This window comes from Triturus cristatus, chromosome 5_2 (genome assembly GCF_964204655.1).
Source record: "Triturus cristatus chromosome 5_2, aTriCri1.1, whole genome shotgun sequence".
In the NCBI taxonomy this organism is placed as follows: Eukaryota; Metazoa; Chordata; class Amphibia; order Caudata; family Salamandridae; genus Triturus; species Triturus cristatus.
The window spans coordinates 694,733,348-694,758,432 of record NC_140588.1 but is presented as its reverse complement, the minus strand read 5'-3'; positions in this window follow the sequence as shown (position 1 = coordinate 694,758,432).

The following is a 25,085-nucleotide window of genomic DNA, read 5'->3' as shown; positions in this document are numbered from 1 at the left end:
AAGGTGGAGAACAGGAAGGAGTTTGGCCCCTCTTTTCGTGCACCTGTTCCAGTGCTTGGCATGCAGGGTACAAGAACAGTCATTTTACCTCTACTTCCTGGTCGCAAGGATAACCGGTACATCTCCATTGACAATGTCAAACTACAACGAGTGGCCTATTCTTCTTAGTATGACTCCAGCGGTCACTTGTCCAGCAATGCTGAGAAATTTTGTTTTGGCCTCGGCAAATATGAACAGGCCTGACATTGCCATCCAGATGCATACAGTTACTAATCCTTTATTGACTCCACTGACTGGTGATCCCCATGAAGATACTGAGTATACCTATCCCACAGATGTGTCGTTGCCTGGTGTGCAGACAAGTGCAGTTGACCAGTCAAGTTATTCATTTGACACTAACTCTACAACATCGAGTGCCCCCTCGAAAATTTATATTTTTGCTGATTGGTTTAAAAGACATTTTTTAATTCTCCCTTGAAATTATATTTGGTTGGTACTCATCTCAATTTTTTTGTTCATGTCGATTGGATTTGTGGTTGTCTTTTTTCGTCTAGTAAATGGACATTATCGTACCGAAAGATCTGCAATTAGATTAATTGATGGAACTTTGGCACCCCACTCCTCATCACACATCATGAAGAGGGACCAGACTTTTGTCAATATTACTGCCTGGCCTTTGTTAGATGGGATTGTATGGGATGCTGTAAAATTTCAAATTCATGGCCCAACAGAGGTGATCAATGTCCCCAATGTACTTCGTGTTTCTATGGGGGGTATTGTGAAACAAAACATACGCTCTGACGATTGGGATGGCCAAGTCGTTGAGGCTCTTTTTTCTGATTTGAAATATTATGCTGCATTTGATGCTGAAGATTTGTACTTAGACTCAGCAAATTCTGCGGAGTTATTTTGTTATCAGCACTATGGCACTCATTTCCTGCATAAAGCTAATACATTTAGAAATGTGGTTAATTATACACAATGGGAACACTGCCCAGCTCCCATTGAGGGTAGTTCGAAAACTCTATTGAAAAAATGTACATATTTTACTGATTTTAGACGATCCAATGCTGAAGCCTTTTATTTCAAAATGACTACTGGGTCCTCTTCCAAAGTTAGACTCACACAAACTAAATTACTGTATTCAAAGTCCTTTATGGAACAATTAGCTATAGGGGGCTATGAGCTGTGGAAAGATACAATTGATCTTAAATCTGTTTGGGGTTCTGAAAGCTGGCAGGTGCAAGGCATAGAAGCTTTGCATCGTGCTTGCCTCATCCCTAACCACATGTTGTTTTTGAATTCTACTATTTCACAAACTACTTGCTTTGGATTAACTACTTCTAAAAAAATGAATGCCCCTACCATTCCTGATCTGGGTGCTTATCCTACATGGAACAATCACACAGATATGTCCCTTGATGAATTGCAGTCCCTAATTACAAATACCTCCTTCAATATTTCCAGCTTGGATCCTCAAGGATGGTTATTATGGCAAAAAAGTTCTGATTCCTGCCAACATCGTTTTCTGGGTCTGGCCCCAGGCTATACACAGGCTAGGGTGGACCCCCGATTTGAAAACTCCCATTCTGTTACTACCTATTCAGTAGGCAAATTATGTCAAAACTGGCTTAAACATTCCACCTTAGCGTCAGTTAAACTTCATTTGTCCCAATTGACTGACGACGTTGATTTGAATGACTTTGTTAAAGGACCTGTAAGAGGCAGGTCCAAAAGATGGGTATATGCTGTTTACAACGAAGTTTGGAAATTATCTCAAATTGAGGCTGCTTCTCGATTAAGGGCTATTGATCAAGCTAATTTAGAAAAAGTGCTTGCTGTCATTGATAATAGCATTAATACTCTTTCTTCCAGAATTTACACATTAGATAATATTGTTTCATCTGTTGTGGATATTGTACAGGATGAAGTGTCTGTTTTGTACCATGGTCAAAATCAATTGTGTTCTATCATGCAGTTTGCGTGGACTTTACAAACATTGAAATATGGGAAAGTTCATTGGGACTACATGAATACCTCATGAATCTAACTCGGCTGTATGGCTCATTCATGGGTTAATAACACTACCCTTTCCCTTGTTTAAGTTCAGTTCATGTATGAAACACTATGCCTTAGGCAGATATGAACCGTTAGGTAGCACTTTTCTCCATGAAGTATGGTCGCTCCCATTCACATTCAGGTGCCTGAGAGAGGGTAAAGAAGTTTATTTAAAGGGCGAGGAGTGCACTTCTACACCTGATCACTCATTAGTATGCAAAAATATACAATTGCACGGCGCCGAATTTAGCTTGCATTTTAAAAGGAAATCCAGTGGCAGCAATAACACCCACTTTTACGTTACTGGCTAACAGTAGTTATTTGCTTTTGAATAATGAAGAATGCTGCGGGATGCTAGCAGGGATTCCGTACATTGTAACTGTCTCCCAACGTGTAGTTTGCTGTAAAAATGTACATTTTCCACCCCCGCATGGGAGACTCGACATATCCATCTGGCCTTCCATACCAACCTTGAAAGCAGAGTTCAACAAGATGAGAAGAATAAGGGCTCTATTGTCCCAAAAAGAAGTCACCCTAACTTCTTCTCATGAAACATTTGTCCTTCACGTGGCTAACACCCGCACCGAGGTGCATGCTCTTTTAAATACTGATCTCCCACTACATTTCGGTGCTCTGATTCACACTATATTCAATGCCTCGTCAACAACTGGCTTGGCACATTTTTTCAAAATTGTGGGCCTAGTGACCTCATTTCAAACAATATTTGGTGTGATCCGGCATTTTTTCATTCTATTTTTTCCAGCATCTTCGGCGGGTTACCATTAATTCTCGCCTTGCCTGCCGGTGTGCTGCTGTTGATTTGTTTGCTACGAAATGGCTGCACAATCTGTGTCACAAGACAGCCTACCCTGGCTGTTCCAGCTTTACAACCAGATGCTTGAATACTATGGAACGCTACCTGTGGCCACTTTGAGCGTAGCCTATGGACTATCCTTCAGGTTTTCATACTTTACTAGCGTGCAACCTGTGTTCCAATGCCTGGATTATGCATTTGAATGGGTTTTGGATTTGTATCTCTCCAATACAGCGTCTCCTGCCCCGGATTATGATAGACTGATGAGTCCCTTAGTGGCTCACTAGTTGGACTGTTCTGGTATCAGGATTATGGCCTGCGTGGCTGCGCATGGAGTTCTAGGGAATTGGGATATATGTGCAGCTGCACATGATTTCCTGGCACGAAGTTACCTCGAAGAACACGCAAGTTTTCCTCTGATGGTGCTTGAGGCTCCGGTTATCGAAGAACATGTATGTTCGTTTACTTTATTAAATTGGATGGCTGAATCGTTTGCTGATAATAACAATGACTTCCTCTTGGAGGCTGTTGCAACATACTGTGCCTATACGCTGATGGATTAAATTGGCAATTGTCCATCTTCAACGTGCACTGTAATACAATATTTTTATACTATTTGTTTTCCTTTCACTTGAGGGTGGGCAGTATACCGCCGCTTTTTCGTGTTTTTACTTTTTTTTACCTCACAACTTCGAACTTATCACTTCCAATTATCCGGTTTGGCAAAATATGAACTTGGTTCTGTCTCACTCGAACTTGAACTCTGTGTTCCTAAATTTCTTTCCTTTTTCTTGTTTGTGGTCCGATCAGGGGAGGGTGTAGTGAAGACAGGGTTCTGCCTGCACTCATTGCTATGTTAGCATAAGCGTATTAAAAGTTAAACGCCATTTTGCCGCTTTGCCGCTTTTGCACACGACACTACATGTAACTGTTATTATAAGTTAAACTGCTTGCTTTTCTTCACATGAGAACGGTCTGTTTTTCACATCCCTAGACTTACACCGTGACCTCAGTCTGTACACTGTGTGCAGAAGTCTTCAAGGTCAAATAAAAATGTATGCTGTTGATTCAGGTTGATCGGCCCACGCTCTAGACACAACACAGACACAGCTGCAAATATCTGAAACTCGGGTGCTTTTAATATTGCATTGCAATCATGATGCTGGGACTTCGAGAAAACCTTTCCACCTAAAGAGAGCGTTGCTGATCCTGTGATGTGATTCACCTCAGCTGATCTTGGAGGTATGGGGTTCCCCGTTCAAACCTAGAAACCTTCAATTATTATAAAACTAGCTCCTAGCCAGGGGAGGGTGGTACACAAGGCGCTATAAGACCGGTTTCCACTGTCATTATAACATGATTTCTCCCTTTGTGTTTTATGGAATTGTAACAATGCTGATTGTTTTACTTCTAATCATTTGCCTGCTTATGTTAGCCAAAATACTGCATCTTAGAGCCCGTCGTTAAAAATAAACATTTTAAACTTTTGCATGTCTCGGATTACTCACGTTGTGGACTTGTATGAAAATAGAAACGAAAGAGTGTTCTTGATTCCCACTATTCCTGAGAGTACCCTAAGTCGCTTGTTCTGGGTTGTCTAATCATTGGTAGCTTCGCTGTAGTACGGAGAAGGAATGGGGTTCTGGGTACTGAGGTGAGTTTTTTGGTACACCACAATTCACTGAGGTCCTGGTTTCCTGTGCATAGTTCTGTGCAAGAGCAGAATCCCCGCAACATTATCACACGTTCTTGTGAATATACCCCTGAGTTTTGTGATGCCCCAGAAAGGACAGGGCACCACTACCTGAAGGCTGCCAAGAGTGCAGCAGCCACCAGTGAAGGCCCCCATATCAGTTTCATGAGGGCACCATAAGTCTCCCAGGGGTCAAACATTTAACTCATTATTTAAGGAATCCTGGATCTGGGTTTTTATTCAGATGGTTCTAGGGTGCAGGGTTGTACAACTGCTTTGCGACATATGTGAAAATAGAAACAAGACTGCTGCATTCAGTACATAAATGTTGAAAAGTTTTATTAATAACACAACAAAAGTGGAGATTGATTTAACACCCCATTCACAAGCAGGTGCAAACTGCAGACATCGCCAGTATTCCCGCGATAACTGCCCCAAAATATAACACCACGGTGGACACCACCAACTAACTCTAATGAGATGCAGAGTAGGCATTCCCGTGCACCAACACACGAAAAAACAACAACACCACTTTCACAACGAACTGTTAGAACTGCGAAGCGAACCAAAAACAGGCGATAAGCCGTGGTGGCCACAGGTATTTAACACCTGCCTCAAGCAGGTGTAAAGACAGGCGACTCCCTGCAGTAGGCAATGGAGCCCCGCACACAGCCATATCCGAAGAACAAACGATGCCATGGAGCTACTCATCATGCAGCTCGGAGCCCCAACAGGGCCACAACACCCACCACCACCACCCCCAGGTCCGCCACCACCCCCAGGACCCAGACCCGCCCCCCCGGACCACCACAAAGGCAGCGTAGAGTAAGACAGCAGACCTACCGAAAACGCACCACTCTCACAGACCTAACACCTGCGAAAGTCATTGCCCACTACAGGCTCAAACGGACAACCATTCTCCGCATCATGACCCACATCGCCCACAGGCTGACGGTCCCAACACAGCGGAGAACCAACATCCCACCTCAGACAAAGCTGCTGGCTGTGCTGCACCTGTTGGCCTCTGGGACATTCCAACCAACAACTGCCAGAGTCGGAGGAGTCTCACAGCCAGCCCTATCAAAGTTCATCACACCTGTCCTGGATGCCATCCTCAGCTTCATACCTCAGTACCTTCACTTTCCCAACATTGCGCAGGAACAGCTGGAGACAAAGCAAGGCTTCTACGCCATAGCCGGATTCCTGGCCGTGCAGGTATCAATCGACTGCATACATGTCCCACTTGTGCCCCCTGCGGATACTGCACACCACTACCGCAACAGAATGCACACGCATTGCAGCAATGTGCAGGCAATAGTGGACCACCGGGGACTCTTCTCCAATGTCGTTGCCAACTACCCAGGCAGTGTGCACGATTCCTTCATCTTCCAACAGTCCATCATCAACCAGCGCTTCCAGGATGGCACATATGGAACGGGACTGCTCATTAGTAAGTACCAAATCAACCCACCACACTTCCCACAGCCACCAACGCACAAAGCACATCTGTGGGGATGCACACGTGACCAAGCCATATTCGACATGTCAGACTACACAACCATCTACCAGACACGACTACACCACTCCATGGTCATCCTGGACTAACCCTGCTCCCAATAGAGACATTACATGGCACCACAGCCACACAACAGCTTGACGTGTGGAGATGCGGAGTGCAGCCATGACACATGTGAGGCACTGCTCTGCCCTCATGACCCTGTCCCATTCTCCCGCAGGTCAGTGTCCCGTGGCGGTGGACCCGTGTCAGCCGCTGTGCATCCAGGGCAACTGGTCCTGTGCAACTCGAGTCATCCCCCCTTGTGGTTATGACATTGCATGTCTGAGTGCCTGATGACTGTTGGAGTTGTTGCCAGCACCAGCTACTCCCTGAGGGCTGGTTTACACTCACCCCACACACAGCCAGCACAGGCGTCATTGAATTGGTGGGCCTGCCATCACATTGACTCTTTTCTCCCTGCACTGTCACAGGTGATCAAGGATATGTACTCTGCTCTTGGATGATGACACCCCTCCGGGACCCGAACACAGGTGGGAAGCTCCTGTACAGCTCGGATGTTGTGTGCAAGATGATCGTTGCATGTTGTGTGTTGCACAACATCTGTGTTTGCACCAGGGCCCCATGGATCGCAGTTCCAGAGGTACCGGACAATGATGATGATGGTAATGGGGCTAGTGGCCCACATCCCACTGCAGCTGTGCTAGAAATGGCCCATAGGAACTACATCATTGACACCTACTTCTCATTGTGTCCGTCCGTAGCAATCATGGGACAGTAGTAGATGTCAAATTGCACTGCATGTGTGAATAAAACATATTTGCAGGTTACAGGTTGGAATTGTGCATTGTCATGTTATGTATCCCTGGGGTTACAGATGTGATTTGCCTAGTTGTGCACATTTGCCTATCCGGTTGTGTCCTGTGTTCAGTTGTGGAGGGGTTGCTGCTTGTACCGGGATGTTACCAATGTCGAGGTGCAATTCTGCTTATGTGTGTATGCTGCACGGTGGGTGTGTCGCTCCTGCGGCTCTGATTTGTCTGCCACTGGTCTCTTTCATGCGGTGTACCTGTCGGTTTTGTCCTTCCACGGTGCTTGGATGTAGTGGTGTGCATGTTGTCCTCTGCAGTTGGCCAGGGAGCATCCGTGGTACTCCGCAGTGGCATTTTCCGTATGCTGTTCTTGTGCTTGTTCCCGCATTGTGCGTGAGTTTGCTGCCCTTGCGTTGCTTATCCCTGCTTTCCTCATCGCGGAAGGGCTCATCGCAGGTTTTCAGGTGTTGTGTTATCCAGTGGAATAAGTTGGCTACCATACACTGAATATCGATGCTTATGGAATTAGACCTTTACTGTCATTTAAGCCCTGATGAAGTTCCTAAAGTTGGAACGAAACGCGTTGGCTGAGCTGTATGTGCTATTGAAAAAAAGAAAAGAATACATTGAAATAAAGGTTTTGAAACTACAAGAGTGTTTGGACTTCATTACCTGGTGCACCCCCACTTACTTCATCATTATCAATTCTGTGTTCACTGTCGATACACCCTACCACCAAAAACATAACTTTGACTTTTTATAATGGTAAGCTGGCCAAACTGTTTTTGTTAAAAATGGAAGGTTCCAACCTGGACTTACTTTTCAACAATCACTGTGCCACAACTGCACAATGAAATTCTGTGATTGATTGCGAAGGCAAAGGAGCACAGTGCAGTGTAGTGCATCTATTTCACTACACACATGTGTGAATAAGCTGTAAAGCTCCAGATTCTTTGGACCTGATGTATCTAAAGTAAGCATCATCTGAGTTTGCCAAGCAGAGAGAATTTAATTCATGGAACCTTTGTAAAGCAACAAAGACTTCAGAAACTCTTGATGCATTTTAGTCCCTATTCCAGCACTCTATGCTAAATTCTATTATTGCGAGCATGATAAATATGGAAGATAACTCAACACCAGCCTACCTCCTGCCACTCAATTGTTACACTATACCTCTAAAGTATGGCTATACAATAAGGGCTAGATGTATGAATTTGCACACCTACTATTAGTGAATCCTTTGGTATTTTCTTATCTGACCTATGTACTAATAGGTTGGGTTGCAAAATACTGAATTGTAGTGGGTTGCAATTCGACCTTCCTTATGCATATTAATGAGTTATGACTCACAGGCCACCCAACATCCCTGTGAAGGCAGCTACCTTGAGCAGACCGCCATGCCTGTGATTGCTTTTCAATAAGTTTGGGCTGGACTGTTCCCATGAGGCACAGGGTCAGACTGATTTGCATATGGCCATGTCTGAACTGGGGTGGTGGAGTGAGCTAAAGAATGATGATGGATTAAACCCAGATCATTTGACTGGGGGTGAGTGTTTGATTTGCTCAAACGCTCCGTCCATCATCCCCTTTGGTATCGCTTTGTTCGCCCTAAGTTGGCAGGGTATGCCCAGACGTGGGTCCCTTGCTCACTTTGCCACTGGATTCAAGATAGCCTGGCTGATGAGGATTATGAACCCGAAACTGGTCCCAGGATGTTTGTTTCCGGTCCAGGGAAGACATGGCTTGGCAGTTCGGGCTGGACTGTTCTCATGAGGCACAGGGTCAGACTGATTTGCATATAGCCATGTCTGAACTGGGGTGGTGGAGTGAGCTAAAGAATGATGATGGATTAAACCCAGATCTTTTGACTGGGGGTGAGTGTTTGATTTGCTCAAACGCTCCGCCCATCATCCCCTTTGGTATCGCTTTGTTCGCCCAAAGTTGGCAGGGTATGCCCAGACGTGGGTCCCTTGCTCACTTTGCCACTGGATTCAAGATAGCCTGGCTGATGAGGGTTATGAACCCGAAGCCGGTCCCAGGAGGCTTGTTTCTGGTCCAGGGAAGACATGGCTTGGCAGTTCGGGCTGGACTGTTCCCATGAGGCACAGGGTCAGACTGATTGGCATATGGCCATATCTGAACTGGGGTGGTGGAGTGAGCTAAAGAATGATGACGGATTACACCCAGATCATTTGACTGGGGGTGAGTGTTTGATTTGCTCAAACGCTCCGTCCATCATCCCCTTTGGTATCCCTTTGTTCGCCCTAATTTGGCAGGGTATGCCCAGACGTGGGTCCCTTGCTCACTTTGCCACTGGATTCAAGATAGCCTGGCTGATGAGGGTTATGAACCCGAAGCCGGTCCCAGGATGCTTGTTTCCGGTCCAGGGAAGACATGGCTTGGCAGTTCGGGCTGGACTGTTCCCATGAGGCACAGGGTCAGACTGATTTGCATATGGCCATATCTGAACTGGGGTGGTGGAGTGAGCTAAAGAATGATGATGGATTAAACCCAGATCATTTGACTGGGGGTGAGTGTTTGATTTGCTCAAAAGCTCCGTCCATCATCCCCTTTGGTATCCCTTTGTTCGCCCTAAGTTGGCAGGGTATGCCCAGACGTGGGTCCCTTGCTCACTTTGCCACTGGATTCAAGATAGCCTGGCTGATGAGGGTTATGAACCCAAAACCGGTCCCAGGATGCTTGTTTCCGGTCCAGGGAAGACATGGCTTGGCAGTGCGGGCTGAACTGTTCCCATGAGGCACAGGGTCAGACTGATTTGCATATAGCCATGTCTGAACTGGGGTGGTGGAGTGAGCTAAAGAATGATGATGGATTAAACCCAGATCATTTGACTGGGGGTGAGTGTTTGATTTGCTCAAACGCTCCGCCCATCATCCCCTTTGGTATCGCTTTGTTCGGCCAAAGTTGGCAGGGTATGCCCAGGCGTGGGTCCCTTGCTCACTTTGCCACTGGATTCAAGATAGCCTGGCTGATGAGGGTTATGAACCCGAAGCCGGTCCCAGGATGCTTGTTTCCGGTCCAGGGAAGACATGGCTTGGCAGTTCGGGCTGGACTGTTCCCATGAGGCACAGGGTCAGACTGATTTGCATATGGCCATATCTGAACTGGCGTGGTGGAGTGAGCTCAAGAATGATGATGGATTAAACCCAGATCATTTGACTGGAGGTGAGTGTTTTATTTGCTCAAACGCTCCGTCCATCATCCCCTTTGGTATGCCTTTGTTCCACCTAAGTTGGCAGGGTATGCCCAGCCGTGGGTCCCTTGCTCACTTTGCCACTGGATTCAAGATAGCCTGGCTGATGAGGGTTATGAACCCGAAGCCGGTCCCAGGATGCTTGTTTCCGGTCCAGGGAAGACATGGCTTGGCAGTTTGGGCTGGACTGTTCCCATGAGGCACAGGGTCAGACTGATTGGCATATGGCTATGTCTGAACTGGGGTGGTGGAGTGAGCTAAAGAATGATGATGGATTAAACCCAGATCATTTGACTGGGGGTGAGTGTTTGATTTGCTCAAACACTCCGTCCATCATCCCCTTTGGAATCGCTTTGTTCACCCTAAGTTGGCAGGGTATGCCGAGACGTGGGTCCCTTGCTCACATTGCCACTGGATTCAAGATAGCCTGGCTGATGAGGGTTATGAACCCGAAACCGGTACCAGGATGCTTGTTTCCGGTCCAGGGAAGACATAGCTTTGGTGTTTGGGCTGGACTGTTCCCATGAGGCACAGGGTCAGACTGATTTGCATATAGCCATGTCTGAACTGGGGTGGTGGAGTGAGCTAAAGAATGATGACGGATTACACCCAGATCATTTGACTGGGGGTGAGTGTTTGATTTGCTCAAAAGCTCCGTCCATCATCCCCTTTGGTATCCCTTTGTTCGCCCTAAGTTGGCAGGGTATGCCCAGACGTGGGTCCCTTACTCACTTTGCCACTGGATTCAAGATAGCCTGGCTGATGAGGGTTATGAACCCAAAACCGGTCCCAGGATGCTTGTTTCCGGTCCAGGGAAGACATGGCTTGGCAGTGCGGGCTGGACTGTTCCCATGAGGCACAGGGTCAGACTGATTTGCATATAGCCATGTCTGAACTGGGGTGGTGGAGTGAGCTAAAGAATGATGATGGATTAAACCCAGATCATTTGACTGGGGGTGAGTGTTTGATTTGCTCAAACGCTCCGCCCATCATCCCCTTTGGTATCGCTTTGTTCGGCCAAAGTTGGCAGGGTATGCCCAGGCGTGGGTCCCTTGCTCACTTTGCCACTGGATTCAAGATAGCCTGGCTGATGAGGGTTATGAACCCGAAGCCGGTCCCAGGATGCTTGTTTCCGGTCCAGGGAAGACATGGCTTGGCAGTTCGGGCTGGACTGTTCCCATGAGGCACAGGGTCAGACTGATTTGCATATGGCCATATCTGAACTGGGGTGGTGGAGTGAGCTAAAGAATGATGATGGATTAAACCCAGATCATTTGACTGGGGGTGAGTGTTTGATTTGCTCAAAAGCTCCGTCCATCATCCCCTTTGGTATCCCTTTGTTCGCCCTAAGTTAGCAGGGTATGCCCAGACGTGGGTCCCTTGCTCACTTTGCCACTGGATTCAAGATAGCCTGGCTGATGAGGGTTATGAACCCAAAACCGGTCCCAGGATGCTTGTTTCCGGTCCAGGGAAGACATGGCTTGGCAGTGCGGGCTGGACTGTTCCCATGAGGCACAGGGTCAGACTGATTTGCATATAGCCATGTCTGAACTGGGGTGGTGGAGTGAGCTAAAGAATGATGATGGATTAAACCCAGATCATTTGACTGGGGTGAGTGTTTGATTTGCTCAAACGCTCCGCCCATCATCCCCTTTGGTATCGCTTTGTTCGGCCAAAGTTGGCAGGGTATGCCCAGGCGTGGGTCCCTTGCTCACTTTGCCACTGGATTCAAGATAGCCTGGCTGATGAGGGTTATGAACCCGAAGCCGGTCCCAGGATGCTTGTTTCCGGTCCAGGGAAGACATGGCTTGGCAGTTCGGGCTGGACTGTTCCCATGAGGCACAGGGTCAGACTGATTTGCATATGGCCATATCTGAACTGGGGTGGTGGAGTGAGCTAAAGAATGATGATGGATTAAACCCAGATCATTTGACTGGGGGTGAGTGTTTGATTTGCTCAAACGCTCCGCCCATCATCCCCTTTGGTATCGCTTTGTTCGGCCAAAGTTGGCAGGGTATGCCCAGGCGTGGGTCCCTTGCTCACTTTGCCACTGGATTCAAGATAGCCTGGCTGATGAGGGTTATGAACCCGAAGCCGGTCCCAGGATGCTTGTTTCCGGTCCAGGGAAGACATGGCTTGGCAGTTCGGGCTGGACTGTTCCCATGAGGCACAGGGTCAGACTGATTTGCATATGGCCATATCTGAACTGGGGTGGTGGAGTGAGCTAAAGAATGATGATGGATTAAACCCAGATCATTTGACTGGGGGTGAGTGTTTGATTTGCTCAAAAGCTCCGTCCATCATCCCCTTTGGTATCCCTTTGTTCGCCCTAAGTTAGCAGGGTATGCCCAGACGTGGGTCCCTTGCTCACTTTGCCACTGGATTCAAGATAGCCTGGCTGATGAGGGTTATGAACCCAAAACCGGTCCCAGGATGCTTGTTTCCGGTCCAGGGAAGACATGGCTTGGCAGTGCGGGCTGGACTGTTCCCATGAGGCACAGGGTCAGACTGATTTGCATATAGCCATGTCTGAACTGGGGTGGTGGAGTGAGCTAAAGAATGATGATGGATTAAACCCAGATCATTTGACTGGGGTGAGTGTTTGATTTGCTCAAACGCTCCGCCCATCATCCCCTTTGGTATCGCTTTGTTCGGCCAAAGTTGGCAGGGTATGCCCAGGCGTGGGTCCCTTGCTCACTTTGCCACTGGATTCAAGATAGCCTGGCTGATGAGGGTTATGAACCCGAAGCCGGTCCCAGGATGCTTGTTTCCGGTCCAGGGAAGACATGGCTTGGCAGTTCGGGCTGGACTGTTCCCATGAGGCACAGGGTCAGACTGATTTGCATATGGCCATATCTGAACTGGGGTGGTGGAGTGAGCTAAAGAATGATGATGGATTAAACCCAGATCATTTGACTGGAGGTGAGTGTTTTGTTTGCTCAAACGCTCCGTCCATCATCCCCTTTGGTATGCCTTTGTTCCACCTAAGTTGGCAGGGTATGCCCAGCCGTGGGTCCCTTGCTCACTTTGCCACTGGATTCAAGATAGCCTGGCTGATGAGGGTTATGAACCCGAAGCCGGTCCCAGGATGCTTGTTTCCGGTCCAGGGAAGACATGGCTTGGCAGTTTGGGCTGGACTGTTCCCATGAGGCACAGGGTCAGACTGATTGGCATATGGCTATGTCTGAACTGGGGTGGTGGAGTGAGCTAAAGAATGATGATGGATTAAACCCAGATCATTTGACTGGGGGTGAGTGTTTGATTTGCTCAAACACTCCGTCCATCATCCCCTTTGGTATCGCTTTGTTCGCCCTAAGTTGGCAGGGTATGCCGAGACGTGGGTCCCTTGCTCACATTGCCACTGGATTCAAGATAGCCTGGCTGATGAGGGTTATGAACCCAAAACCGGTACCAGGATGCTTGTTTCCGGTCCAGGGAAGACATAGCTTTGGTGTTTGGGCTGGACTGTTCCCATGAGGCACAGGGTCAGACTGATTTGCATATAGCCATGTCTGAACTGGGGTGGTGGAGTGAGCTAAAGAATGATGATGGATTAAACCCAGATCATTTGACTGGGGGTGAGTGTTTGATTTGCTCAAAAGCTCCGTCCATCATCCCCTTTGGTATCCCTTTGTTCGCCCTAAGTTGGCAGGGTATGCCCAGACGTGGGTCCCTTGCTCACTTTGCCACTGGATTCAAGATAGCCTGGCTGATGAGGGTTATGAACCCAAAACCGGTCCCAGGATGCTTGTTTCCGGTCCAGGGAAGACATGGCTTGGCAGTGCGGGCTGGACTGTTCCCATGAGGCACAGGGTCAGACTGATTTGCATATAGCCATGTCTGAACTGGGGTGGTGGAGTGAGCTAAAGAATGATGATGGATTAAACCCAGATCATTTGACTGGGGGTGAGTGTTTGATTTGCTCAAACGCTCCGCCCATCATTCCCTTTGGTATCGCTTTGTTCGGCCAAAGTTGGCAGGGTATGCCCAGGCGTGGGTCCTTTCTTCACTTTGCCACTGGATTCAAGATAGCCTGGCTGATGAGGGTTATGAACCCGAAGCCGGTCCCAGGATGCTTGTTTCCGGTCCAGGGAAGACATGGCTTGGCAGTTCGGGCTGGACTGTTCCCATGAGGCACAGGGTCAGACTGATTTGCATATGGCCATATCTGAACTGGGGTGGTGGAGTGAGCTAAAGAATGATGATGGATTAAACCCAGATCATTTGACTGGAGGTGAGTGTTTTATTTGCTCAAACGCTCCGTCCATCATCCCCTTTAGTATGCCTTTGTTCCACCTAAGTTGGCAGGGTATGCCCAGCCGTGGGTCCCTTGCTCACTTTGCCACTGGATTCAAGATAGCCTGGCTGATGAGGGTTATGAACCCGAAGCCGGTCCCAGGATGCTTGTTTCCGGTCCAGGGAAGACATGGCTTGGCAGTTTGGGCTGGACTGTTCCCATGAGGCACAGGGTCAGACTGATTGGCAGATGGCTATGTCTGAACTGGGGTGGTGGAGTGAGCTAAAGAATGATGATGGATTAAACCCAGATCATTTGACTGGGGGTGAGTGTTTGATTTGCTCAAACACTCCGTCCATCATCCCCTTTGGTATCGCTTTGTTCGCCCTAAGTTGGCAGGGTATGCCGAGACGTGGGTCCCTTGCTCACATTGCCACTGGATTCAAGATAGCCTGGCTGATGAGGGTTATGAACCCGAAACCGGTACCAGGATGCTTGTTTTCGGTCCAGGGAAGACATAGCTTTGGTGTTTGGGCTGGACTGTTCCCATGAGGCACTGGGTCAGACTGATTTGCATATGGCCATGTCTAAACTGGGGTGGTGGAGTGAGCTAAAGAATGTTGATGGATTAAACCCAGATAATTTGACTGGGGTTGAGTGTTTGATTTGCTCAAATGCTCCGTCCATCATCCCCTTTGGTATCCCTTTGTTCGCCCTAAGTTGGCAGGGTATGCCCAAACGTGGGTTCCTTGCTCACTTTGCCACTGGATTCAAGATAGCCTGGCTGATGAGGGTTATGAACCCGAAACCGGTCCCAGGATGCTTGTTTCCGCCGGTCCAGGGAAGACATGGCTTGGCAGTTCGGGCTGGACTGTTCCCATGAGGCACAGGGTCAGACTGATTTGCATATGGCCATGTCTGAACTGGGGTGGTGGAGTGAGCTAGAGAATGATGATGGATTAAACCCAGATCTTTTTACTTGGGATGAGTGTTTGATTTGCTCAAATGCTCCGTCCATCATCCCCTTTGGTTGCTTTGTTCGCCCTAAATTGGCAGGGTATGCCCAGACGTGGGTCCCTTGCTCACTTTGCCACTGGATTCAAGATAGCCTGGCCGATGAGGGTTATGAACCCGAAACCGGTCCCAGGATGCTTGTTTCTGGTCCAGGGAAGACATGGCTTGGCAGTTCGGGCTGGACTGTTCCCATGAGGTACAGGGTCAGACTGATTTGCATATGGCCATGTCTGAACTGGGGTGGTGGAGTGAGCTAAAGAATGATGATGGATTAAACCCAGATCATTTGACTGGGGGTGAGTGTTTAATTTGCTCAAACGCTCCGTCCATCATCCCCTTTGGTATCGCTTTGCTTTTCAATAAAGCCATCTATTTTTATGAAGGCTATTTTTCTTAAACAAATGAAAAGTTTTACAAACGTTTTTAAAGACTATGCAGTGGTCCTTGGGACCACTGCGTACTCCTAAATATATATTTTGTGAACATTCAAAAAGGGGAAGGTATTCCTTGGGACTCCATGTTGTTTGTGAATGGGTTAATAACTTAATATAACCTCTATATAGTCCTTAAAATATTCATGTTTTGTGACCAGATTTAATTTACAAAACATTCTTTACAATTTTGGAAGTAATGCTCAAAACATACAAAATAGGGATTGGGTGTGTACTTGCAAACCCAAATTGTGATTTGGTAACTTGCTACGGAATCACAATTAGCGTTTTACACATACCAAAAAGATAATTTTGCACTGGCAAAGACCTTAATTTTGTGAATCCCATGCTTGTCAGTGAAGATTGTAAGGAGAGCATTGCTTATGTACATAGTTTCCATGGAAAAAGGGAAGAATAGACAGATACCACACTGGTTTGCAAACAGGTGACTTGGATTCATTAAAGAATGCCACATGATTATGTTATGAATGGGAGGACCAAAGTTAAACTTGGCAGTTTTGTTGTATGGGTAATCTTTCTGGATGCACGGTTCTATGTGTCTATTGGAGTGGGACTTGTTGGGCCTTTAGTTTACTGCAGAAAAGCATATCTTGTTTCTTCTGAAAGCTCTCAGTTTACCTTGGCTATAAGACTCAGGGGTATATTTACAAGGCCCCTGCACCACCGGGGCGTCACTATTTTGACCCTCCAGTGGTACACAATGCTGAGCCATATTTACAAGGCCATGCAAAGCCTACCTGCTTTGCTTTTCATGGCCTTACAAATACGGCCCCCTTTCAAGCATTACTCTGCATGAAAGGGGCGTTCCTTGGGTGTTGCTGTGGGTGTTCTCACGCAACACCAATGGATTATGATGCATTCCCAGATTTACAAGGTTTCATAAACCTGGGAATGCATCAGATTCTAACGCCTTGATGGTGTTTTCCTCCTTCTATGATTGTTTATGTTCAGGAAGCGACACCTACCGGCACAAAAACAATCATCCCTACAACACAAGCACCCTTGCACCATGGTGAAAGTGTGTCTGCATTGACGTTCTAGGCAGTCAGTTGTGCGCCAGCACAGAGGAAAGCACAGGGATGCGTCGTATTGCTTTAAATACGATGCATCCCTGCGCTTTCCTAATGATGCAGCTCAGCAAGATTGCTTGCAGGGCACCATGCGTCATTTTCTAGTAAATGCACCTCAGTTTCTTATCAGTTTCTTGTTCAACAGGTCTGTCTTTTGTGGGAGAAATTAAAAGCTGTGCATCCTGCCAACAACATCCAGGAGGAGGACATTTCTCAGGCTCGCTACTTCCATCACAAATGTATCAAGGAGGAGCTCTCCTATGGACTCTAATATGGTGATTATTTGGATAAAAGGTTCACTATTTGCTCGATTGGCAAGTGCAAATTGATTGTTATAACACAACACAGCACAGCACAGCACAACCTGATATGTTATATTATGTCGATTTGTAGAATAAACTAAACTAATCGCTTGTGAGGATATCCAGACGCTTGAGCTGGTGTGCCGGCGTGTGGTCCCCACAGAGTTATTGATATTAATGTGGCATATATCATGGGCCTAGATAAACTTGATTTGCTTTTTGGTTTTTTTCAGTGTTTGGGTCATCAGTCATTCAGGATACATGTAGCTAGTTACATGGTTGTCTGAGAGTTGGTGCAAGATTGGCTTGAAGATAATGGTACTTGATCCAACTTATGCATCTCACCCATATGCCATGCACCATAATTACCTTGACTCTCAAATATTGTCTCTGTCTTTTCTTTTTCAAAAGGACTTCTCCTTAGCAAGGAACCTTCAAGGCAATCCAGCCCCATGACCCTTTCTCCTAAGACAGGCAATGCCAGAATACAGTTACACTATTTTTATGCAGCATCATTTTTAATTATCATAAATTTTCTTGAACTGTGTAAGTTTCGCCTATTTTGCATTGTAGGCTAGGTGACTAATTTGGGAGGAACCAGATTTCTAAAGACTGTTTGAAAGGTGTTAGCCTGTCATTTTCTTTCCATAAAAAATGTTTTTTGTCCATGGAAGTGCTTAAATGCTGTGTCTATCTCTCTCATCTTTTCCCTAATTCCCCTTACCTATCCATTAATTAATTGATTCTCTAAGCTCTTCCGCGCTGGCAGTTGTGAGATCAGTCATGCAATAATCTATTTCCACCATCAATTGACTTTACATTCGTGGGGCAGATGCGGTGTATAAAAAGGTAAACTGTTACAGGTGGAGGGACAACACTGCAAAATTAGCCCCACCATACCCCCTCAACTGTCCATGCGATGTGATTGTATTACTGAAAAGTAGGCAGACTGTGATTTTCATAATCTACACCCCGCAGAGAATCCGGTTGCCCAATTAATCTCTTCTTAATTTATGTTTATATTTAATATAATTCATACTTTGCTTATGACTTTGTTCTTATATATTACATTTGGGCTGTGTTTCCAGTGAAAAATATTATAAGACACTTAGGGGCATATTTATAACAGAATGGTGAAGCGTGGCGTTAAGCAAAAATTGCTAACGCTACCCTTCATCATTCTGAAAATGCAGGGATGCGCCGTATTCACAAGAACGCGGCGCACCCCTGCGTTTCCCCTAGCGCTAGCACAAAATCTAACTGCCTAGCACAACGGAGGCACCCTTGCACCACAGTACAAGGATGTCTGCGTTAGGGGGAATGATTGTGTATGTGCAGGAAGGTGTCCTTTCCTGCACATAAACAATGCAGAATGCAAATTTGAAACTCCTGTGTGTGCTGCATTGTGCAGCACACCTAGAAGTTGCAAATCGTCATTTTTTTAAAGATTGTTTATGCTCAGGAAGGGACACCTTTCTGCACATACACAGTCCTTCATGGCGATTTGCTGTTTCTCTGTGTGCATACTATCAAGGACGGCGTTAAACTTATTGCCGCTTTAGCGGCAGGTAACTGCCGCTAAAGCGGCGATATTGGGCTTGATAATATGCCCTGGAGAATTCCAATAGAAGCCCAGGTTCACACCAGAACATGGGCTTCTAATGGAATTCTCAAGAGTATATTATCAAGCCCATTATCGCCGCTTTAGCTGCAGTTTTCTGCCGCTAAACCGGCGATAATTTTTAACGCGGTCCTTTTTAATATGCCCCATAGAAACAGCAAAAAAGAGGAGAAATCAAACATTTCTCCTCAGTTCGGCATGTTGTTTCCCTGGTCTTAATTTTGGTGTTACCTCCTATTTGAGCCACCCTTGTAAATAGGGGGCAGCATCAGAATCAATGGGTGTTGCATCGGAACGCCCACCACAACACCCACTGCACGCCCCTTTCAGTGTAGCATGAAAGGGGGCCTTATTTACAAGGCGGCGTTAAGCCACGTTAAGTGACGTAACGCCACCTTGTTCCTGTGGCGATAAACCCTTTGCCTTATTAACATCATTAAAAGTGAGACTCCTGTGGCGATAGGGGCTTGTAAATATGATACTCAATTTAGTAAATTATACTATACTGTGCTGATTTATGCTGGCATATGCCACTCTGTCATCTTTAATGTTGCAGAATCCTTTCACTGATTCATTGGTTCTTCTTGTAATAAGAAATCTTTACGCAGTGACATCCTCCCTGTTTGGGCTACTATAAAAACAGATTCATCTACCAAACCAGGTAGTGCTTTAAGGCAATTCAGTTCAAAGCGTCTCTCTCTAAACATTTCCCCACTACATTATTTATTTTCCTAAGTGGTTGAAAAGAGGGGTTAACACCTTTGTCCAGACCTCAGGTGCGCATTGGAATATGCTGCTGGAAAGCTATTGGGGACTGGAGCGCCATTATTTTTAATGGCTTTTATATGTTTAGACCTGGGCATTTGGCGACCAAAGCTTGAATTTCTCCAGGCCTTTGGTCTATTGTTCCCTGGCCAGGGGTGTCGCTTGGTCCTGGTACAGGCTGTTGTATAGTGCGTTTACATGTCGCACCAAGGATCCTTCTGGGGTCGCGTTGTACCTAGTACAGTTGGGAGATATGAGTTTATTGATGTAATTCCTGAAATGGGCCAGGCTTTTTTCTTGCAGCACTTGGTGTATTTTTAGCCATTCTTTTTGCTCAGAATGTTTCTTTGCTAAACATACAAAACATGTACTTAGGAAGCAATGTTCTTTGTGGAGTTTGCGGTAGGATTTGGCTTGTGAGCATGGGTTCCCCTTCTTAATGCTCTCTGTGTGTAGGGGCTGCTCTTTCACAAGGGTCTTAGAGTATTGTTGGGAGGCTCCGGATCCCAGCAAATGATCACTAAGCTTATTTATTAGGCCATCCCAGCTGTGGTATGAGTCTCCCTGGGAGCTGATGTTGAACTCTGACATCACTTTTCCAGCCACTTGCCCACCTTGGAGGTATTTGACGCTCGCCATTTGACTAGCTTGAAAGCTTCAGCCCGCGTAGATAGGCCAACTTCTGGGAGAATGGCGACCACTGCCGCATTTAGGTTGAGTGTTATGCTCAGGGGTTTGTGGTCGCTTTCACAGCAGTCGGGGATCTCCAATTTGACCAGGTGGCTAGCTAAAAGGGCTGACAGGAAAAGGTATCCAATGATTGAATTCACTCTGAATGTGTCAGGGAACTTTGCGTGAGGGTATTGACCCTGAGAAATTTGTTCAGCAGAGAGTAGATTGTAGTTAGATAAGAGATTGTTCTTTGTTTTCTATTCTTTGGTTTTACCTGCAGGGTTATCAGTCCTCCCCAGTGCCCTGATGTTAAAGTCTCCTACTAGCAAAAGTTAGTGCGTGGCAAACTAAAGAAGAGATCCTCCAGGCTGTCATGTAGGATTTTGATGGCAGGCAGTTTGGATGTTTTAATTGCATTTATTAGAAGGGGTATCTTTGTTGTTGCATGATGTGCCAGAAATTGAAACTCCCCAGCATGGCAAGGGTTTGTTAACTTAGGGGCATGGCCTTGATCTTGCAAGCGTGTTTGATGAAGATTGAAAGGCCCCCCGATGGTCAGCCCAAAAAATTGGTGCATTTTACTGCTTTAAAGAATTCGTAAAAGCCATGTAGAACTGATGAGCTAAGTGCCCATGTCTCCTGCAGGCAAAGAATGTCATTTCTGTCAAAGTGGGTCAGAGCGGATTTGCTTGTCAAGTTTGGTCTAAGGCCTGCAACAATCCAGGTAGTGATTGTGAGTTTGGGCCTTGGCTGAGGGGTCCGTGCTTGAGGGAAGCCTTGGGGATTCAAGCTAGGAATGGTTCTCTGACATTCCTCTGTGGGGGTTGGCCAGCTGGCACCACCCGTTGAAGTTGTTGGTGCTGCTTGTCATGTATCTTACCCATCTTTGGTTGTTGGCGCATGAGATTTTGATAATATTTTCAGCTTTTGATTTACTTGGGAGCCAGTGTTTTGCCCAAGACGGCATCCCTTATGCTTGCTCCTGACAATGTGGTGATAGGGGATGCGACACACTTAGACCTTTCAGTCCAACAAAAGGGTGCATGGTTCCAACTAAGGGGTCACTTATAGGTTTAAAGTGCAGTGAACAGGATATAAGGGAATCCAAAGTGAAAGGTGCAAGCACCATTTCATGCAGAGTGCATTGGCATACACAGTTTGCACGGGCTTCCATGGGTGGCATAATGAATGCTGCAGCCCATGGGAGACTCCTGGTGTATCAATGCTCTGGGGGCCTCAATACCATATACTAGGGACTTATAATGGTAACCCAGTATGTCAATTGTGAGGGGTACAAAGTATTTACCATGTAATTTAGAGGAGATAGCATTGCCACAGGGGTCCTGGTTAGCAGGATTCCAGTGAACTACAGTCAAAACACACTGACACAGGCACAATGTGGGGGTATGTGCCAGAAAGATCCTACTTTCCTACACTGGTTACTCAACAGTTTGGTTTAAGGCTCACCATTGACCAAAAAGTCCTTAAACATGTCTTTCTAATATCACAAACCCCTAATATTACCATTGGAAACTACCAACAGTACCACTTCTACCCTTTAATGCCAGTGGACAATGAGCTATGTTTGCAATGTTTATAATGCTTTTGTCTGGCTAGTCTGGAGAGCACCATTCCACCCAATCTTTGTCCAATTCAAAAGCATCCTCTGATGGGAGATGAACGTATGTGGGTGTCAAATTAATCAAAATATATTTTGTAAATTATGTCCGTGAGTGTTCTTATTTAGGAAAGTTACAATAAAACACATTTTATGAAATTTCCCCCAGATATTTTTCATTTTGTGGCTAAAGCTCCTCACTCACACCTACAAAGCCCTCCACAACGCTGAACCAGCATATCTGAACCACCGCCTCGCATTTCACATTCTCGCCAGGCACCTCTGTTTCACCCAGCTGGCCCTTGCCTATGTCCCTCAGATTCACAAGACAAGAACCGGAGTAAGATCCTTCTCCTACCTCGCTGCAAAGACCTGGAACATCCTGCCTCTCCACCTTAGGCAATCCCCGTCGCTGACCCAATTCAGGAAGCATCTCAAGACCTGGCTCTTCGACTGAACCCAGATGGATCAGCAGCTCCACCCATCTCCCCCTAAGTGCCTTGAAACCCTCACAGGTGAGTAGCTGCGCTATTCAAACCCCGATTGACCCCTGATTGATTGATTGATTGTGGCATATGGTCCACTCTAGACTCTTTCTTCAAATTTCGACGTACATTTTAATGGAAATGTTGTTATTTATGATCACAGTACTTTACAATTTTATATGATTAAAGTGTAATAATTCCAAAGGTGAAATTCAGGCAAATAAAATTAGTGTATTTGGATTTTAAAGTGAAAAATACTCGAAGCTTGATCAGAAATACTGGAGTGCATATCGAATAATACGTATATATGTTTTACCAGCATCTGAATTTGATTTTCAATCTAGAAGTGACTTCATAATGTTGAGGTACCTCTTTCTATTGTATATAAATAATCTATAGTTCAAGTGTTGTTCCCCGGCTTCCTCTCTATATAACAGGGAATAATCAATATAGATTCTATTGCTTAGGACTTTTTGACAATAAAATCACATTTGAAGTTATACATACGAAGTAGTGATTGTTAGTTTTTGCCCACACAATAAAAAATGTCAAGTGAATACCATTTTGGGACTGGATTCCTGTGCCCATGTATTGCCAATTCCAGTTGGTGATTTGTGATGTGCACTTTCTCTGTTTTTTCTGTATATTTGACAAGAGAAATTCATGAACACTCTAATCGTACGTCTTGCTGCCTGAATAATAGTGCATTAGGCACCTTTATTTCATAACATAAATGATATCCACAAACCTCATATTTCAATTGGATGAGCCACTACAAGTACTATTTTCTGGAGAAAGCTTAATGTCTGAGGAGGAGACATGCACGTGTCTATACCAAGAATAAGAAATGCAAACTTCAGATTTTCACAATACCTGTCCAGTCATCACATTTAGTAGGGACTCTTGCTAAGGTATGTACATTTACTAACATAGTCTATCTCTACGAAGGATAAGTATTGTCCACCTACCCTATTGTACACTTTGAGTCTATCGCCTCGAGTAATATGTATAATGTACATACGTACCCTCTATCCCTTATGTACCCAGCACCTTGCCCCTTCCTATATTATTGTGTACTTTTGTGATTTCAAACCTATTGTATACTGTTTTGTTCCTGTAAAGCGCTCTAATACCCAAACGGGTCAAGTTCGCGCTCTATAAAACACTAAAAATAAAATTAAAAAATAAATAAATAAATAAGTTACAGGTTAACTCACTAAGTTTTGGTTGGAGGGTGGTTCTACAGAACCACACCTTGGTCTTTGAGGGGAGACACATTTATTTAGAAACATACCTGATTACATTGAGCTGGAACATCAGATACATTCCAATTCATCCACCGTGAAACATTATTTAATTTGGGTTATGTTTCTTCAAAGACTTATTTTATAGCAACATAAACTAATGAGCCTTCCAGGCATATATGATTTTAAAAGCTCTGGTCAAGGGCTCTGGGCTTGATTAAATGGGAAGTCCGATATTAACATATTACCAATATTGGCAATCTCATTGAAATATAATGCATTGTGTATCTTGTGGGCAAACTAGAGCTATTCCAATCTTCCATCTGTACAGATTGTACTATCAGAAAAGTCACAGAATATGCTCTCAGAATATTCTGCAAAGTAATTTGAAGTTGAGATGGGATCATTCATAAGTGATTTAGACCTGCCTACAACAAGTGTATTGGAACAATAATTTGTTAAAAGCAATCAGTAAACTGACTGTACTTAAGTTCCCGATCTCCTGATTCCAAGGATAAATGCTTCTGTGAAGGAAGAATGTTCATTTTATTTAGCAGAAGATGCAGAAAAGCACAAAGGTTGAGATCCATGCATTTGGAAAAAACATTTTAGTGTTATTTTATGGTGTGGTACTTAATAATAGATGCTGGGTCAATTCCAGCTCTGTTCTCTAGGTCAATAAATTTGGTCCACTTCAACTTTGTTTCTCAAACGTTATATTGATTCTGTGCCATTTACAAATGTTTTGTATATGCTTTGAATAACTCATGTTCAGGGTGTAATCCCAAAAATCTGAAAGTGTGCCTAAATTGGGAGAAAGTTTATCAAAAAGGTCTATAGTTAAAAAATGTAACCCATTTGCCAAGAAACAATTTTAACTATGGTTGGTTTAAAAAATGTGTCTGCATTCACATTATTCTCAATAGCGTCACTGATGGACACATACCCTCCACCCTCTGCTGGAACATAAAAGTATTGAAGATACGCCTAAAGTGTATGCACCCACAGTCAAGATCAAGACAATCACTAGACTATTAACTGACTTGATTGGTGAGAGTGATATTCCAGTCAGGGACATGTTACCTGAATTAACAGAAGAGGGCATATCAACTTTACAGCTCCTGCACCCTAAAGATATGGCACCCTTACCTTCCCCTGGGTTAGGAATTGCATAATTTGGTGCTAGTACACGTGTAGCATGTGTGATCAGAAGCTAATAGTGTCTATGGAAATGGTATGATATGAATGAGCAATATAAGGTCTAAAACTGAGGTGGTACTCACTGAACCTCCATTAGCTCAAGTCTAAGGGGTTGGAAATGGATAACCTGGCATTGGCCCTGATGTTCCAATTAGTATGGACACTTGTGACTTGCTTAATGTGGCTTGTTAGGTCTAGTCTCAGTGTCTCAATTACACATTCAAACTCAATAGGGCTAAAGCAATTATTTTTTCCTTCTGAGGCAGGTAAAATAAGTACCACTGAATTGGACATTAAT